General features: G+C 44.6%; 1 long non-coding RNA gene across 1 annotated transcript; it reads right to left on the reverse strand.

Moving 5' to 3' along the window:
• Positions 1–5,282: 5,282 nt before the first annotated feature.
• On the reverse strand, positions 5,283–8,798 carry LOC125916559 (uncharacterized). Its single transcript, XR_007455964.1, has 3 exons — positions 8,718–8,798; positions 8,143–8,194; positions 5,283–5,402 (listed from the first exon to the last, which is right to left on the reverse strand). It is a non-coding gene; the product is annotated as an uncharacterized LOC125916559 (long non-coding RNA).
• Positions 8,799–20,106: the final 11,308 nt, after the last annotated feature.

Here is a 20,106-nt window from a genome sequence, read left to right on the forward strand (position 1 = left end):
TACAAATTAAATACATAATACACCACATGATACATATGCTAAGAAGAAAATAGAGCCTGGCAAAGAGACAGTGAGACAGGGTGAGGGATGCTGTTTTAAATATAATGCTCTTATTGGTAGAGAGGAGACCCCCTTTTGTTGAATGTATTCTGGTTGGTGCAGCCAGACCAACACATGACATTCAGCTACAGCAGGTAGCAGGTAGCAGGTGTCGGCAACAACAACCCCAGGCCAAGGATGGCCCCCATCTCCTGTTTTTATATGTGAAGTTTTACTGGAACATAGCAATTCCCATTTGTTTACCTATTGTCTATGACTGTTTTCAGACTACAATGGCAGAGTTGCACAGTGGTGACAGAAACCGTATGTCTTCTGCAGAAAAAGTTTGCTGACCTCTGAATTAGAGACTCACGCAATATAATGCATCATCAGTTGCAGATTGCCATGTGAACAGACCCTAAATTCTACGGTAATGACTCTGTGTCATTCCCTTCCTCTGCAATAGGGATAGTGCTTTCTTCGACTCAATTTTCCTAGGCACTGTGTTGGTACATGGCCGCAGATCCCGCAGTTCCTGAGGGGGTGAGAAGGTGGAGGTGCCCAGAAAGCAGGCTTCAGCTGGTAGGGATGCCAATTCTCTTTTCATCTGATGTACAACCCCCCCGACACCCAACCAGCAATATCATTTTCCCCATCTCCCTGCAAAGCCAAGCAACTTTGCCCACCCATTTGCCATTCGACAAAGTCTTTTAAACAGATGACTTTTAATAAGTTAATCCATTCATTGTCTGGAGCTCTGAAAACTGACATAAAAGCACAATGACGCCTAATTAAACTTGTTCTGTGAAAACTAATTTGTCAAACCCAGAAGCACAGTTCATAGATAAATGCTAATATTTGAAAGTCAAATTAAAGTTGAAAAGGTTTGTAATAACAGTTAATTAACTCTTGTTTTGTTTTCCTTCACTGCAAACTGGAACCAACTGCATTGCGGGCGCCTCTTTAACATTTTGGACCACAAAGATAAAATTCAAAGCTTTGAGATACGCCTTTGATGTTGGTATTCTCTGCAGATTCGATATTATTTTAAGTCTCTTTGTTTAAAAATTCATTTTTATTATCCCTGCATGAAATGCATGGCAATTCCCCAAATAACGAGCCATCAGTGCAATTAACATCGTCGATCGACACCAGCGTCCTGATAATTAATACAGACGCGCTGCCTCCCCAGCGAGAACTGTGAGGGCTTGATTTTTCAGAGCAACTGTTCATTTACAGACTCAGCTTCAACCTAATGAAAATGGATTGTGAAACTTTAATGAACAAGACTTTGCTGTCATAATAATAAAGACTTTGAAACAACGCGGAGGCCTCCATAGCAAGCGTCTGGCGCCGTGCTTGTTGCTACGGTACGTCAAACCAATTAAGCCGTATGATGAATATTTACACCGAGGTTTTTTTCAACTCTATGACATAAGATAAACTCGTAAAAGTGAGCATTAATTCTGCATCAACAGTTTCTGACATTACATCGCAGCAAAGATGCATCCGCCCAGCCAAATGGCTGTGTCTGCCCACCTCTGTTTTGTCTTAATAAATGTCAACAAAGGATTAGAATGCTCCGAAAATCCAATTTGCATGCACAGGTTGTGAATACAAGTGCAAAGAAAATATCTTCCTTGAGGTGCGTGTGTGTGTGTGTGTGTGTGTGTGGCTGGTGGGTATGTGTATAATAGTACCCAGGTGGGCCCGATCCATATGTTTGCATCTCTGTGCCTGGGGGAGTGTGTGTCTGCCTTATGCACATGGATGTGGGGGGGGGCGGGGAGTGGAGGAAGGTGTAACAGTGCATAAACTTGTTTGTGCATATGTCATATTTGTGTACACACATCTTTGAGAATGTACATATTAGGATGATTTTATGGGTTTGTTTGGGTTTCTACGACTATTCCTTGTATCCATTCAATGATTTTTATTAAGCATCTGTTATACTAGACAATGTGAAGTTACAGTGGTTATAAAATCTTTCAAAGGCATCTTTACTCAGAGAACTATGGTCTGGTGGGGGACCCTACACATCAATTAGTATCCAATCACAATAAAGCACGTTAAGTGCTAAGATGGGAAAAGGGAAGAGTATGTTGGGTGCAAATAGCAAATGCACAGAAGACAAATTAAGAGAAATTAGGAAAGACTTTCTGGAAGAAGGGGAACTTACACTTGATCTTAGCCAAAAGGCCGAGAAGCGATGAAGAAGGGGAACTTAAACCGGACTCGAAGATAAGAAGTTAGCCAGGCAAAGAAAGGGAGCCAGATGAAGAAGACGCATCTGGGGGACTTTGTGTATAAATATGTACTGTGCTTATGGCAGCTGGATTTTGTCTAGGGTCTGTGTGCGTGCACCTGTGTGTGTGCTCGAAAAAACACACGGATGCATGTACCTCTGTATGTCCAGGCCTCAGTGTCTGAGAATCCTAGCGCTCTGTGGGGCAGGAAATATCTCAAAACCAGACACCGTTCCTCTGGATTAGAATGATACAACACGAGAGCAAAGGGCCATGACTTTGGAAGGCTCAGGATTCAATGACTCTGGATTCAAAGATCTGTTACCCCCATTTCTACTCTAACCCGAATTTGTAAGTCAAGCTGTCACGTACCCAGGACTGCCTGAGCTTTGTATTTACAGATGCACGGGACTTCCCAGAGGCTAATGGAAGATGGATTTACCCCCTGATTTCACAAGCACAGTAGCGTAGCAATTTTTAGGTCGGAGATTACCAAACAACCTTATCCTAGAAGGAAGAGTATCAGCCATAGGTGAGTCAACCATATTACAGTAACTTCTGAATCTAGCTGTATTTCAGCCATACACAATTGTGCACATGGGTATGGATACAAAAGCACAACTTCTGACACTACTGAGGTTAAAATAAAAATTCAAGAAGCTAACACTTTGCCACAGCTGCCCCTGTGCTTCTGAGACAAGCTGTATCCAGGCAGTGCAAGACTCCACAGTTTGTTTTCCACTTGGACAATAGGTCATAACTTACACTATGTGCATCCAGAGCACATCCAGTTTCAAGGGGAAAAGCAATCTAGATGGGAGCTGGCCCAAAGAGCTGTCACAAACCCATGTACTTTATCCATGGGGAACCCCCTGTCTGGCATTTGGAAACTCATTTTACTCACAAAATTCCTGGACGTTCTGTTCCCAAACTTCTACTACTACTGCCTAGGCAGTCAACTAAAACTGTAAAGAAAGCTACTATTCACAGACGCCTCACCAATCACGATGACGTCGAAGTTTGTTCTGGCTCCATTCATCATGGGGGCAAACAGTCCCACCCATTTTCCCAGGGGCATGTCTGAGCACTGGTTGGTGTTCCTAATGAACGACTTCAAGTCCCCAAGACAAGGTTAAATTGTACTGTTTCCTCTGGTGAAGAAAGATACAAAGATCTGTAGTTAGGGGCGCCTGGGTGGCTCAGTCGGTTGGGCATCCGACTTCCGCTCAGGTCACGATCTCGCGGTCCGTGAGTTCGAGCCCCGCGTCAGGCTCTGTGCTGACAGCTCAGAGCCTGGAGCCTGTTTCAGATTCTATGTCTCCCTCTTCCTATGACCCTCCCCTGTTCATGCTCTCTCTCTCTGTCTGTCTCAAAAATAAATAAATGTTAAAAAAAAAATCAAAGATCTGTAGTTAAATAATTTTTTAAGGCTTTGAATCGTTAAAGGGTTAGCCCTTGGCCGTCCAGAAAGTTTAACTCTCCAGGTTCAGATTCACAAGCATATACTGAGTGCCAAGTAGGCATTAGGCTAGATATTTCTGCTAGTTGATCTCATAGAGATCAAAATCCTAAGAAGCAGAATTTATTGCCCCTATTTTATTTTTAAAATTTTTTTTTTCAACGTTTTTAATTTATTTTTGGGACAGAGAGAGACAGAGCATGAACGGGGGAGGGGCAGAGAGAGAGGGAGACACAGAATCGGAAACAGGCTCCAGGCTCCGAGCCATCAGCCCAGAGCCTGACGCGGGGCTCGAACTCACGGACCGCGAGATCGTGACCTGGCTGAAGTCGGACGCTTAACCGACTGCGCCACCCAGGCGCCCCTATTGCCCCTATTTTAGAGATGAGAACATTGAGGCAGGGAGAAGTTGGGTTGTAAAGGGCAGGGACACTTCTTTTGGTTCTCTTTCTACTTCTAAATACTTCATCCAGAGACATGAGGACTTACAACAGATGCTTACAATGTCCCCATACGTGAATCAACAGGCAATGTCATCACTATTTGGAGGGCTCTCTTCCCTTTGCGTTTACCCAAATCCTCTGTCAGCATCATGGTCCTAGTTTGGCCTCCCTTTGAGGAACAACAGAAATAGGTACTTCTTGAAGAAAGATATTAGTTTACTTGGAGTGACACATCGGAGGACACAGAACCCCTTGACACACCTAAAGGGCTCGAGGAAAGGAAAGTGACATTTGTGCTTTCCCCTGTGTTCTCTCATTTAGTCTGAACCACCTCCTTGTAAATATGTGCGTGTATAATGCACATATTACAGAATTCATCTATGCTGTGCCAGTCACCGCACAAGCATTATCTCTACTATTCATGATGCAGCAAGTGGGTAACAGGACCCCAAGAAATCTGAGGGGCTGAGAGGTTTAGAAAGCTGCCCAAAGTTATAAAACATGAGTGGTAGGGTTGGGATTTGAATGGAGGCGGTCTGACTCAAAGCCCAGTATTCTTTCCCTTACGTTATGCCCCTCTGAGAATAAGCCCCGTGGTCCAAAGGGGCCAAGCCTGTCACTTCTGTGAAGGTCCCTCCAGTTTAGGGTTCATGATACAGAAAAAAAGATTGATTTTGTCTTATCAGGGCTATGGGGGCAGTTCAGCTCCCTGAGACTGGACTTTCCTGAATCTTATAAGGTGTGGGGAGAAAACCTGGTCCTGTGCCTCCTGAAGGCAAGAGGGCCTCATCACTTAGCCTGGAGACTTAGGCCAGAGACTTCCAAGGATCTCTGTACCTTAAGCCTCGCCTTGTCCAACCTCTTTGCAATATCCCAGGGGCCTTTATTGAAAAATTATCAGTGTCTTCAGATATCTCTCAATGAGGTCCATTCTATCTTTATACAGAGTTATTCTACAGAATGAAACTAGAGTTAAAATCTGTCTCTAGAGTTTCCACCCACTTGTCCAACACCAAGCCCTTCCTCTGTGGGACCTCTTCTCCATTCAGAGAGTAGAAGCAGTAAGGACACGTGCTCCTTTTCAGGATGCATACCCTGGGTCTGTCGGTGGCTTCCGTTCTCCTCAATGAGCTTCCGTGGGTCTCCGGCTTGCAGACTGCCAGAAAGACTGGCACCGAGCCCTTGGATGATCGAGCAGCCCTCTCTGCAGTCAGGCTGAAGGAAGGGTGTGTGCTCTGGTCAAGCTCCAGCCTCTATAGCCTCTGACTCTCAGACCTTCTGAGAAAGCCCCATCCCATCAGACATCCCAAAGTCCTCCTCTCCACCCTCAACATCAGAGTCCCGGACCCTTGTGAGTCAGCACCCCTAGGAGCCTAAATATCTGTTAAGTGCTTAGCAAAGTGCCTGGGGAGGAGTGCCCACTGAGTATATGGTTCTATTATTACTGTTATCAGTGTTGGTACCTGGCAACAGTATCTCAGGGTATTTAGCAGGAGCAGGAACTAAGGCTCACAAAACATAAATGGTGCTGATAAAGGAAATCTGGGTTCTCATCACAGTTCCACCATTCAAGATGAGAAGGAAGAGGAGGAGGAGGAAGAGAAAGATTTTTATCCTAAGGGCCACAAGAACAAGCACCAATTCTACCATGCTTCGAACCACCAGGCGCATTGAATTGAACGGGTGCAACTACCCTGTGAGGTGGGTGCTATTATTTACTTCCATTTTATAGATGAGGAAACCAAAGCTTTGAGAGTTAGACACCTTGACAAGGTCACGTAACAGGTAAGCGATGGGATTCGAATCTTGGTAGCCCAAGAGTCCCTAAGCCCCTGCTATTAACCATTATGGAATATTTTCCTGTCACTAACTTGCAGTGTGAGTTTGGGCAAGACACTTCCCCTCCCTGGGTCTCGATTCCCCCTTGCCCTGGGTTTTCATACTCCAGTAGGCCAAAGAATTGACTTGCGAAAGGCAGTGGAGGTTCCTGGGGAAGCCGACTCTCCCTCACTGGGTGCGCCAAGCTCCACCTTCCTGCATCTGAATTCCCTCCTGGCTGCCAGGGCAGCTCTCAGACTCATCTGAACATGCAAATCAGAATTAATTATTCAAGACTGGGTCTACTTTGCATACCAATTCCATTTTCTTCTGTGTGGGAAGGTTCTCACCCCTTTTAACAGTTTAGAATAATGTGCATCAGACCTCAAAAATGAAAACAAAAGTTTAAAAAAAAACTGGAGGAAGAGGGATAAATTGGTTTCTTTTGCTGGTTGTTCCCCCTGGCCGGGGATGGGCAGGGCTGGCTGGAAACCAGAAGGACAGAGGAGCCTGCAGGCTGGGATGCTCTCTGCCATTAATGGTGGACAAAGGGTTCGTGAATTTCTTGATCATGTATACCTTTGAGAATCTATGGAGTCTCTCTTCCGAAAACAAAAAAGGTGCAAATCTACAAAATGTGGTCTACAACCACAGAGTGTACCCTGAGAATGCTCAGCCCTGAACCCCTTGTTAGGAAGACAGGAATGGCTCAAATCATAAATATTGTGGAGAGGAAGGCCCATGGGATTCCTGGGCATACAGGTGCATCAGTGAGACTTAAGGAAGATGCCAGAGACATTGGCCCCCACATAGTCCAATATAGTTTACCTGAGATGCTTAAAGACCCTTGGGTCCTTCTCTGAGACCAAAGTGAACAAAGTCCATTTCAAGGCACCAAAGCCTTGATTGGCTAATGCAAGAGTATGTACTTAAAGGAAGATATCTTCAGGGGCCCCGAGTGGCTCAGTAGGTTAAGTGCCCAACTCTTGATTTCCACTCGGTCATGATTTCATGATCTGTGAGTTCAAGCCCTGCACCGGGTTCCATGCTGACTGTGTGGAGTCTGCTTGGGATTCTCTCTCTCTCTGTCCCTCCCCTGCGTGTTCTCGCTCTCTCTCTCAAAATAAATAAATAAACATAAAAAAAGACACATACCTTCAACCACATTTCTGCAGAAGATGTAAAAATATTATTTCTAAATTATACTATCTCATTTGATCACAACTATAAAAGTCACCACACAGAAACGAAGATGAGAGGAAAAGAAGTACAATTTGCATGGAAGTTATTGTTGAGTGTAACCAAAGGTAATATTTTTTCTTTTTGCTGATTTTCTACATTTTTTTCTCTTTATTTTCTACAATAAAAAGTGTTGCCTCATGAAGGAAAACACATAAAGTTGACACTAAAAATTACAAAGGAAGACCAAAGATTAATAGTCTCTGCCCATGGGGACAAGTGGACTATATCACGGTATTAACAAATAAATAATAAGAGGCGGGTTAAATTGCAGGAATGGCCATGATGGACTGAACGCGGGCAGAAGAGAGAAAGCAGGCCGGAGGAGAAAGAGAAGGATGAACCGAAAGCTCATAGAGAGGCAGAGAGAGCAGCGCCTATGCTGGCAATCCTCCCCATGAAAAAGAGAGAGAGCGAAAAAAATCCCACCCTGGCTTCTGACTCCCTCAGGGGATCCTGCTGAGTTCTGTGACACAGATTTAATCTTTCCACACAATCCTCTCCTTGCCTAGGCAGGCTTAAGTGGGCTTGGTCTCACGTAACCAAATAGCACCAAAGACAGCTTGCGGCCAAACAGAATAAGAGTGTCTACTCTGTGACCAGGTGTCTGTGACATCCGGGTGAGTGCGGGTGACATCTGAGAAATTATGTGTAACATCTGCATGGGTGTGTTTGTGTAACAGGCCAAGTGTGTGTAACATCCAAGCGTTTGTGACATGTTGAGAGAGTGTGTGTGTGAGATCAAAGTAAGTGTATGTAGCCCTGGAATAAGTATGCATAGTTAGCTGGAGTCAATAAATGTTTAAATCTGTGACCTGTCAGTTGTAATTTCTATCAATTTCCCCTCCACAATCTGGGCTTACACTCAGCCCGAGGGTCTCATCTTTGCAAATCTCACCTGGGGCCGGGGCAAACGTTCTCTGGATGCTTTTCTGCCGGGGTCCACAGGCCTGCAGAGAGAAGGGCAGCCAGTCACGTTCACCCCCTCCCTGCTCCTCAGGCGATGTCAGCTGACTCTCCACAACCCCTTTGGAAAACTGATGTTCAGGGCCAAGGGGCAGGTCCCCCTTGATCGTAGCATCAGGGCAGGATCTCATCCAATGCTCAAAGCAAACTTTGGGGGTAGTCAAGACAGAGATAATGATTCCTCCATCACAGGCAAGTAAAACTGAGGTCCACGGTGATAAAAAGGCTCGTCCAAGTCACATGGGTTAGGAGCAGTGAAGATTTGAACTCAATTCTCTTGACTCCACAGCCTGTGTTTTTCCCAAAATGTCACACTCCTCCCAGCTAGACCCAGCCCTAATCTGGTCTCTGTTCACTTCCTGTCTCCCATCAAGAGCCCCCCAAGATGGGCATCTGCTTCAACAGCAGGAGTGACATCAGACCCCACTTGCCAGTGGCTTTGAGCCCACAAGTGTAGGGATTGACACAGGGAAAATGGACACTGAGCCTAAAACTGTGCAAACTTACACCTGAGCAGTGCTGGGAAGGCAGATTCATTCTGCTGGTTTCCTGGCATTGATCTTCCTTGGAGCACTGATGACATAGAATCGCTACATCACAAAGCCCCACTAAAAATGTTTTGCCAAGGCTGAAGCAGAATCCAGAAAGTCCAGGAGATTTGGCCTGGCTGAACACTTCCTGTAACGGGGGTATGTTTCTAAAGCTCTACTGTAGCAGCATCCAAAGGGTGCTAGAAAGGCATCTCACTTGGCCAAGGCCTAGAAGAAGAATGTATTATTTCATTAGGTGTCAAGGCTACTAGGCTGTGTGGCCCTGGGGGGCTGGCCTTGTTTCGTGCTGCTTCCTTCCCGATGAGACCGGCCCAGCCTGTGAGGGCTATCTGCAGTAACCAGTGAAATTGTGTGGTTAACTCCTATCCCATCCTTAAACGATGTCTGCCTTTCCAAGAAGTGAATTTCTTCACCTGGGCTTGAAATTCCAATGGGATGTGCCATCTGGAGGGAAACCTCTGTTTCCAACCCCCTCCCCACCCGGGGATCAGACAGAACATTACCTTTCCTTGACGCCTCACTGTGAACAAAGCCATCAGAGCCTTTCTTGAGAGCAGGATTTTATGGGAAGCACGTGGGGAGCATAGAAGGGACCTGGCTGAGGTTGGGGAGAGGTGGAGAATGTGTAAATGCAAAGACAGTGAGCTAAAGTCCAGCAAACTGTACCGATGCTGCAATTTGCAGAAGGCCTATCCGCTCACGCTCCAAGTGGAGATCCTTGTGTCTGAGCACTGATGAAATGACCGCTGCATGTTTCACATGCGGTGCTGTGGGCACTTCATATCCATGACCTCTCTTAATTTCTTGTCCTTCAGGTCTTGGGCTCACTAGTTTGCACCAATAAAGGAATTCATGGGCTGAAAGATGAACAAAATGGCTAAGACAGACGGGCGAGATAGCGACTCAATAAAAAGGAAAGAGAATGGCCCAGGGGTTGCCCCCGACGTTAGTTTTGAAAACATTTTCTGCCCATATTCTCCGTAAACTATTTTCAGTGGATCAATTTTTATCCTGGCTGTCTTTTCCCTACTCGGCTAGGAAACCGTCGCATGAAAAAATGGTAGATTTCTGTTAGAAATAGAAGGCGAAATCACAAGCACCACTATTAATGAGGTGATTTAAAAATATATATATTCAATCAAGAGTAATTGGGGCTGAACATAGTAAGTCATGGAAAATTATAAGCTCTGCCCACTCTAGGGCATGACTGGCTATTAAAATCTTTTTCACACCATTGCCTACAAAAAGCAGCTGGGCATCATGCCACTGGGAAGGTGGCAGCAGAATGGCCTCATTCCCTAAACAGGCTTGCAAAAAAGAGGACAATCAGTTGGATTGCTGAATCAAACTTAACCCTTCTTATGCCACGTCAAGTGGATTTTTGACAAAGAGCAGTCAAGAGTTAACGCTTCGAGAGTGAGCTGGGGAATGGCTTTTCATGTGAGAAACATTTGTTGAATGTGTTCATTGAATACCCCCATGCCCTTTCCATCCTAGTAATCCCACTTCCTTTCATTGTCAAAACAAATAGACGTATCCCGTCTTAGCCTCCTTTCTTCATAAAGGCTGGAACTGGAGTTCAGAGAAGCCAGGGTGCAGCCCAAGATCACACAGTCAATCTGTGCCACGCTGAACTTGTATATTTTGATTCTGCCCCAACAGCTGTTCTCGTGACCCACAGACACCCTGCTTCCTTGTTCTGCATCCCCAGCCATGGGTTGATAAAGACCAACAAACTTCAGTTAACCAGAACTCCTGGCGTTTTCTTTAATGTTCCCCATTTTAGTTAGAATTAAAGAGAAAACCCTTCCAATTCCACCTTGGGACTTGATAAATTTGGAACTATGTCTGGGTATCTTTTCCGTATTCGCCTGTACAAAGAACATGGCGAATTAGAGTCTTTCTAGGAAGGAAATACTTGCACGAATAATCCTCTTTGAACATATTTCTCACCACCCAGGACTATGAGTGGTTGGAGTCCCTGAATCCCTCGAGGTCCAAGTTCCCTTAACTGGCCCCTGCCTTCCTGCCCCTCCTTCTTTTTGCTCCCCTTCCATATTAAGCCTAAGACCCAGAAAGAGGCAGGGACTTGGCTGGCTTAAATATGGGCTGATCCTAGCATGTACCTTTTCTTTCTTGCTAATAAATCCATCAGATGAGGCTGCTACACTGTGTTGTACTCCATATTTTTAAAATAAGCAGAAGGAAAACAAAAATTCTATTTCAATGAAGAGTTTAATTAGCTGGGATCTGTTTTGTCAAGGTTAGAGGTCATGCTGGATGATGGAAAGAACTCCTAACCAAGAGTTGGTTAACAAAGGTTGTAGCCTCAAATTCACTTTTACAGGTGTAACCATGGGACATTTATTGAACCTCTCTGAGTATCAGTGTCTTCAACTTTAGGTGGAACTAATGATACTTACCTACTTTGCAAGATGGTTGTGAAGCTCATATAATGAGTATGAAAGTATTTGGAACATTGAGATGGGCCTTGTGCTTGTGACTTGGCCCAATAGAATCCCAACCTCTGATACATGTAATTGAAGCATAACCAGGACCATAAATGGAATAGCATGAAAAGAGCAAAGGCTTTGAGATCAGACTGGTGCTGGTTCAAATGTTGAAACTACCACTCGCTAGTTGAATGCCCGTGAACAAATTAATTATGCCTGTGGAGTCTCACTTTTGAAAAATTAAGCAATTGAAAAAAGCAATACTTTTCTCACTGAGTTCTGAAAAGGATGACAATGGTGTGCCGGTAAATGTTCAACAACCAGCTTTCCGAACTCAAAAAGCCCTGGCTGATAGGCTCCCGCCGTGTAAATACTCTCATCCCAGCCGCTTTGAGTTGCCAACATGGCGTCGCTGGATGCCGAATGTGTCCGCTTGGCTCTTGCAAGCCAGCCTGAGCCAGCGCCAGCCCACCTCTCATATTAGATGAGTTAATGAATGTGAAGACCCAGGACAGCTTTCCCATTTACCAGAAAAATCACAAATGTACATTGGCTTTATTTTGCTTGGGCCCTGTCTTCCAAGTCCCAGAATCTGAGGCAGACACTGAGGTGAGCTGCGGAGGGGAAATCGGGAAGTACTTTCATTCCTGGAATAAAGGAAATGGAGGTGATAACTGGAGGGAAGGAGCATCCTGGTGCTGAGGTGAGAACCAGGTACCAGAGGAAGATAACCAGCAGGAGAAAGAGGTCTCCTTCCTCCAAGCCCTGGATACAGTGAAGGACTGGAATTCATACCCAGACTAGCCTTGGTATCACCCAGATCTTGTTCATTCCACCATCACCTAGGTAACCGGGGCAGTGTGGGATTAGTTGCCTGGCAACAATGCCCATCTCTCTACTCCTGTACACACCCTCAGGCCCTCACCCCTGTGACATTCCCTCCCCACAGGCCACTGCCTGTCCCAGCAACATGACTCTCTACTGCCACTCCTAGCCCCTGGCTAAGCCAGTCCCGGGCCCCCCTTAACTGGAGTACACCTGCCCAGAAATCCGTAAATCTGCTAGTTCTCCTAGAAGAAAAGCACCAGAGACGAAGAGTCCAGATCAAGAGCCAGGGGCCTTAGAGTCCAGTCTCAGCTCCACAGAGGACCAGCTGCTGCAAGACCTCGGGCAGGTTGCTTGACTTCTCCGAGTTTTTGTTTCTTCATCCCCCAAATGGAGATTTCCCTCTCATCTGCACAATCGGGATTTTCCTTCATCTGCAAAATGAGGGATTACAACACTTGCTAGGCCAATCCACACAGTTATCCTCGGCCCGTGTGTGAAGAGTCTTCTGACACACATGGAGTGCGAGGGGAGATGAGGTGATTATTATAATCGCCTGCAATGCTGGCATTACATGGGCTTCCAGCCTCTCCAGAGTTCCCCAAAGCTAGGCTGAGGCCTTGGCACCAGGAAACCAAGGGATGAGTGAAGCCAAACCTCTTCCAGGACAAAGCAGGTGACATGTTCTAATGGATTCTGAAGAGGGTTTGTGTTCCTGCCCTTAACCAGTGTAGCGCCATTTGTACAGGCGGCCCGGAAGCCCGCCCAACGGCTCGGGCTCTCCGAGAGGAAAATTGGCTGCTCCGGGAAGTGAGCAGCTCCCAGGTCGGACTTGATTAGGGACCAATTTGGGCCTGTTAGCCGAGCCTCCAGTATCATCTCAGCCAATTACTGGCCCAGCCTGGCCTGCAGCTGGCTGCTCCTTCCAAGCTGGACACTTTTATTTCCAGCAGAGCTCTCCCTGCGCCTGAGGCAAGAGACCAGGGTGACTGTAGCCCATTAACAAGATGGAGAGAGAAATAACTCACTCTGTTAAGGTAACGGTGTGGGTGGGGCTGGAGCTGGAGCTTTAATTAAAAAAAAAAAAAAAAAAAAAAAAAGGCCCTCAATAAACAGTCTTGTGCTTCGCGTGTAATAAGTATGGGAATTTATAAACTCTCCCAGCTACGGGGCTCTGATGGCTATTAAACCTCGCGTCTGGCAGAGGAATTTTGGCCTTATGGGCAAACTGTGTTCTTCACCCCTGCCAAGCCAAACAGGCTGGCAACAGGAGGGAGGTGGGTGGGACCCTCTGAGACTGCCCCCCAGCCCTTCAAGAGCTTCTGGGGTCAGGCTATCCCCCAAATTGTGCTGGCCCTCAGGAAAGTCAGAATCTGTCAAAAGGCTCTCCTATCCTGCCCCTTCCCCTGCCTGCTGCGGGAACCTGGAACTCATTCCTGCCTCCCTCCAGCTAAGGCATTGCTCCCAGGAATGCAAACAAGAAGGGTCAAACTCAGAATAATGGGTTCGTTGCCCTCCCTCCCCCGACTACCCGGAGCTGGTGCGACCTTGTATATTTAACAATCCTCACCATGGCATTCAAAGTACCCCCCACCATCCAACACTTTCTTACCATTCCCTGCCACTCTGCTTCCGACTTATCCTTCATGCGCTCATCGTACTGTCTCTTGCCTTTGGACCTCTGCTTTTGCTGTTCCTTCTGTCTCAAGACCTACTTCCTCCTATGCTTGCTTGGCATAGCATGGTCGTACAGGGTGGACCCTCAGGCCAACCTAGACTTGGAATCCCCACTCACCAGCTGTTTCACCTTGGGTGTAAGTTTAGCCTATTTAATACCTCAACCTCTCCAATGATGAAATGGAGATTATGACACCTACATCACAGGGCAACTGTAAAGATTGAGAATGTGTGTGTGTGTGTGTGTGTGTGTGTGTGTGTGTTGTGTTTGGCACACAGTATGCATTCCATAGCTATTTGTTGCTGTAGAAGTCGGCAAACTATGGCCTGCAGGCTGATTCCATCTACTTGTTTATGTCTGAATAAATAAAGTTTTATTGGAGCACAGCGTCGGCCACACCCATTTGCTTATATATTGTCTACGATTGCTCCCTGCTACAGTGGCAGGGTTGAGCAGTTGTGGTAGCAGCTTTATGGCCCCCAAAGCCCAAATAATATACTATCTGCCGCCTTACAGAACAATTGTGCTGAGTCCTTCTTTAACAGCTAATGAAGATGCTGACTCTAACTCCCTCCCCCCACACACAGACACAACCCCAGGCTGCATCCTTTCTGTGCTTATGGCCACCCCTCCTTTTCCCTTTACACGCTTAGCATTGCCATGTTCTGCTGGGGTGTCTGCCTCCACCACTGGACTGTGAGCCCTTCGAGGGAAGGAGCCACTTTGTCTTCATTTGTTTTTCTCCCACAGGTCATACTGAACAAATTATGAATAACAGATGAACGAGGAAGTGACCATATCTTGAGCCCCAGAGAGACTCAAACACAAGGCCGGTTAGCTGAACAATGCCGCCCCATTTGGGATGGAGCAGACCCAGCTTACTGAGTTGGGGCTGCTGGACATTTACAGAAAAAACCTTAGCCTTGTCTGATTTTTCTCCATGCTTTCCCAAGACAGAGCCATTTCCAATTTAAAAAGCGTCAAAAACATGAGGCGATGAGGGAGAAGAAAGGAGCACCTTGATATCCACACAGAAGTTTTCAGTATTATTAGTGCTAAGTGTTACAAACGCTCATTTTTCCTTCTTCATCACCATTAGCTAACCTTAGTAGAGTGCTAGTTATTCACATGAGGTTTGAGGGAGTGGGTGGTGATGAGGCAGGAAGGGAGCTGGCGACCCAAGAAACACAATGGGAAATTAACACTGGGACGATGTTATTACGGCAATTGCCGAGTCGTAAGTAGGCTAAGCAAATAGAAAGTTGGTCAAGTCTGAGGTTTTCTAGAACTTTCTTCCGCCTAGACTTTCGTCAAGAAAAGGGGAATATCTAAGCTTAAAGATAAAAGCGATAGGAGAAAAGATGCTATGACCTTGATGAACACATTCATACAAGCAGACACTACTAGTTCACAGCTTTGAAAGAAATTATTCCTTTGACACCAGATATGGAAAATTCTCTATGCCTCATAGAGGGAAGGAGGGGATTTAGTGGGGGAACTAAATACACGGGGGAACAAATACAGATAAAAAGGAAGCCTCCGTCCCTGCCTTCAGGGAGTCCATCGTCTAATGAGAGGTTAAAACCAGTAGGATTGTAATCGTCCTTATAAACCTGAGTGAAAACCCAACCGACAATGTGTACAATGAACCCCAGAGACTCAATCAGTTCCTATTACTGCGAAATCTCAGGTTAACCAAAGATTCCCAGCCAGTGACGCACTGACTGTAAGCAATATTTGAAACAATAAAACCTCCTGTAACAGGAAAAGAATTCAAAGAAGCCCTTGGGATCTTTGTAAAAAGGTTTGGCCTATTTAAACACTTGCTGCATAATTGAGTACTCCAGCACATTGGGCAAAAGATTAGGTGAGATGTAACTTTGACAAAGTTACCAAGAGGACCAAGGGCAACAGAAATCCCAGAACTGAAAGGCACCACAAAGTCAGTATCTTCTCCATTGGATTCCTTGAGACGTTTCTAGATATTTTACCTAGAAATTGTCACATAGGTGTTTTTACACTGGAGTAATTTGTGTGTTCTTATGTAGTATGACTCTTAGAAAGGAATAGACTTATGGCATTTCTAAACATCTTACATGTGTTTGATCAGGAAACAGGTTTTCTAGACTACCATCCCTCTCTCATGTTCTGTGTGGACAATGATCAAGGTGTTGATAGTATTGTGAGCTTTTTGAGTAAAGAATGACTCAACTTTTTTGGTATTGCTGGTGCCCAGGACATACCCTGGCCATAACCTGGTACTTTCTAACATTAGAAATGTTAGTGGTGGGGCGCCTGGGTGGCTCAGTCGGTTGAGCGGCCGACTTCGGCTCAGGTCATGATCTCACGGTCTGTGAGTTCGAGCCCCGCGTCAGGCTCTGTGCTGACAGCTCGGAGCCTGGAACCTGTTTCAGATTCTGTGTCTCCCTCTCTCTGACCCTCCCCCATTCATGCTCTGTCTCTCTCTGTCTCAAAAATAAATAAAGGTTAAAAAAAAAATTAAAAAAAAAAAAAAAGAAATGTTAGAGGCTTGGAACCAGCCTATGGTCAAGAAGCTGATGTTCTGAGCTTAAGTCATAGATATATCATAGCCCCAGGCCACCGTCGACCTTCTGTAGCACAGAGAAGGCACAGGGAAGTTCGATTAGTTTCTCCAGTCTCCAGACTCCAATGGAACTCAATTTAGAACAAAATGTTTCCCAAAAACTTATATAGCTTGTCCTATCAGCGTCCAGTAAAGGCTACTCATCCTTAAGAGATTATTGAGTCAGATTCTTCTGAAATGGCCAGGGCCCACAGACCCTCTCCAGCTCATGACTCCCCAGAAGTAGCCATTACACAAGGAGAGTGTCATGTGTCAACTTCATCCGAAGTTAGCAGATTTTCTTGACTGCTAACACTTTAGAGAATGTTTTAGCAGAAATACTTGGGGCAGATATAAATAAGTTTCTAATAATCTCATTAACAAATTTCTATAACATTCTTACTATCAAGTGCCTGGAGATCATAGAAATTATTTTATTGGCTACATTAATTTCCTCTTGAAACCTCTCAACATATCAATTTGAAATACATCATCTGAATTCTGCAGTTTCATTTCAATATGTTAATAATCATAGGTAAACAAACCCAAGGCTGAAATTGTCTACAAAGAGTGGAGGGCAGCTTGTTGGATGTTCACAAACACAATGTAGGATAATTATACACTAAAACACTTAAACTTGCTAGCACACAGAAAATTTACAAAGATCAATTGCTCGTAAAAAAAAAAAAAAAAGAAAAAGAAAAAAATTAATCAAATGAGAGAGTTATCTAGCAAATGGTTAGAAAACTTGATGGGAATTCCTTTGATAACACCATTTTGATTTGATTAGTTGTACTATTTTTATATCTTTAGCAAAGAGAATTTGATTATACCGTTGAGCTCCTTTTCTGCAGAAATATTACAAAGCCATTAGTGGCTAAGAAGAAAGTGTAGAAGGAGGATTCAAATACATTTTTAAAATTACAACCTACTCCTCTCTCTTCTCCTTGTTTTTTTTTTTTTTTTTCTTTTTTTAAAGTGATATTAGTTTGTGAAGGCTGCCGTAACACAACACCACAGACTGGGTGAGAAATTTATTTTCTCACAGTTCTGGAGGCCAGAAGTCAGTAATCAAAATATTGGCAGGGTCGCTTACTTCTGAGGCCTCTGCTTGGCTTGTACGTGTCTCTCCCTGTGTCTTCAAATGGCCTTCTCTCTGCATCTACCTGTGTCCAAATTTCCTCTTCTTATAAGGACACCGGCCATATTGGATTAGGGCCCACCCTAGCGACCTCATTTCAATGTGATTACCTCTTTAAAGACCCCACTCCAAATATAGTCACATGCTAAAGTACTAGAAGCTAGGACTTCAAAATAGGAAACTGGTGGTGGGGTAGGCGGTGGTGAGGGACACAAGCCTGTAACATTAGTAGATATTAACCTTTTCTTCCTCTATTTTTTAAAGAAGAGAATATCACTGCCTTAAAATTTTTCCTCTTAAATATTCACATTTACACTCCCCGAATCTGTCACCAGTATCAAATTACAAATATTTCTATTGACGTTTAAAAATTTTTGTAACTGGACATTGTACCTCTTAATCCCCTATTTCTATTGACCTTTATCTCCTAAATTTCTCTTTTATTTCTCTGCTTCAAGTCCTCATCATCCCTCACTCAGATTCTTGCAGCAGCTTTTTCCCTGACTTCTACCAACATCCAGCTCCCAGAATGATCTTTCTACATAAAAATCTTATAGCCACGTCTATTTAAAACCTTTCCTGGACATTTACACATCCAGCATTCTAAGAAACCATAAATTACACTCCTGTGGATTTATCCAAAGGAAAGAATCAGAAAACTACACAATATTTTTGTTACAGAATTGTTTACAGTAGAAAAAATTGGAACTCAAACAAATCCCCAATAATGGAGGACGGGTTAACTAAAATCTAGATGTGCATCTGCTCAATAAAATACTCTGCAGCCATAAGAAGGATGAGACCAAGGGATATATTTGAAGACAATGAAAAAATGCCTGTCATAGACAATGAAAAAAATGCCTGCCATATATTAATTTATTTTTTTTAAAACTGAATAAGTAATGGCATGTATAGTATGGTCTTATTTAAGGTTTTATTTATTTATTTTTGAGACAGAGAGGGTGAGAGAGCACTCATGAGAGTGGGGGGAGGGGCAGAGAGGGAGAGAGGGAGAGAGAGAGCATCCCAAGCAGGCTCCACACTGTCAGGACAGAGCCCTCTCGACCCCATGAACTGTGAGATCATGATCTGAGCCAAAATCAGGAGTTGGATGCTTAACCGACTGAGCCACCCAGGGGCCCCAGGATGGTCTTATTTAAAACATAAATTGATGAAAGGTATATTGAGAGAAAGATAGATAAATGGACTGACAGAATTCAGGTCTATAAACATAGATCAAATTGTTACCAGTGGAGGGGCACCTGGGTGGGTCAGTCGGTTGAGCATCTGACTTAGACTCAGGTCATGATCTCATGGTTCGTGGGTTTGAGCCCTGCGTCAGGCTCTGTGCTGACAGCTCAGAGCCTGGAGCCCGTTTTGGATTCTGTGTCTCCCTCTCTCTCTCGCTCTCTGCCCTTCCCCCACTCTTTCTCGCTCTGTATCTCTCTCTCTCTCAAAAATAAACATTTAAAAATTTTTTAAAAATTTGCTACCAGTGGTTATCTTTGGTGGTATTACAAATGATTTTTTTTTGTATATCTGTATTATCTAATTCTTCAAAATAAATATATTTGCTCATGTAACAAAGAAATTAAGTTTAAATAGAAAACTCTCATGCTTGCTTTGGCAGCACATATACTAAATAGAAAAATTCTGCTAATCCCCCCTTCCTCGCAGATAAAAGGTCAAGCTTCTTAGCCTGACACCCAAAGATTTTGGCCCTGGAGCTTGTCCTCAAGTGCATGTCCTTTCCCCACCTCACCATTCCCCCTACTCCATTTCATCGCCCCTATTCCCCTGGCATGTCAGGCTGTCTTATACCTCAGTGACTTTTTAATAGGTTTTTCCCACTACTCCTGAATTATCTTTCTCCACACTTTTTGAACGGCAAACTCCTATTCATCCTTTAAAACCCATATCAAACCACCTCTTTTATGAAGTTTTCCCTACCCATCAAGACATGGCTCCTTCCAATTCTGGATCCCCACAGTTCTTTGTTTATGCTTCAATCTCAGCTTGGAACTTCTTTCATCTTGATTATTTTTTATGTTCCTTTCACTATTCTGTGGAAACTTCAAAGACTATATTAGGATCTTAGGAGTTAAAAAGCCCATGAGAAGTTGGCCCTCTCTGCTGGTGTGGTATCCTTGCTATAGGGCAGAGTGGGAAGATTAAAGGAAGTCTTTAGAACACAGACTCAGTCCCCCTTCTGTAGGGCAAGGTTTTTTTGGCCCCCCTCACCCTTGCCTCAGGCTAAACCAGGTCCTTCTTCTATTATCTGGCTGTGTCCTCCTGCCAGCCTCCTTCTTGAGACTGTTTTTTTCCCATGGGGCAGGATCCATGCATGCCCAATGTGTTCTCCATTACACCTCCAGAACTCATCACTGTAGGCAGTCAGGTGTTTCTTGAATAAATGAATGAGTGAGTAAAATGCCCAGCCTAGAGCCTGGCCCACCACAGTCTCTAGTCTTCCCTTCTGGTATTATAAAATCTGAATAGTCCACACTCTGTTCTGTACCTTAAAAATCCCTGCCCTCTCCCGGAGACCCTAGAAGAAATCACATCACTCCTCTCATTCAGAATGATTTTGAAATATTTCCGCCAGAGACCATTCTTCTGAGGCTGGAGGAAGTTCTGGCTCATGCCCCATAATGGACTGTGACA

The sequence above is a fragment of the Panthera uncia genome, chromosome D1 (assembly GCF_023721935.1).
Source record: "Panthera uncia isolate 11264 chromosome D1, Puncia_PCG_1.0, whole genome shotgun sequence".
In the NCBI taxonomy this organism is placed as follows: Eukaryota; Metazoa; Chordata; class Mammalia; order Carnivora; family Felidae; genus Panthera; species Panthera uncia.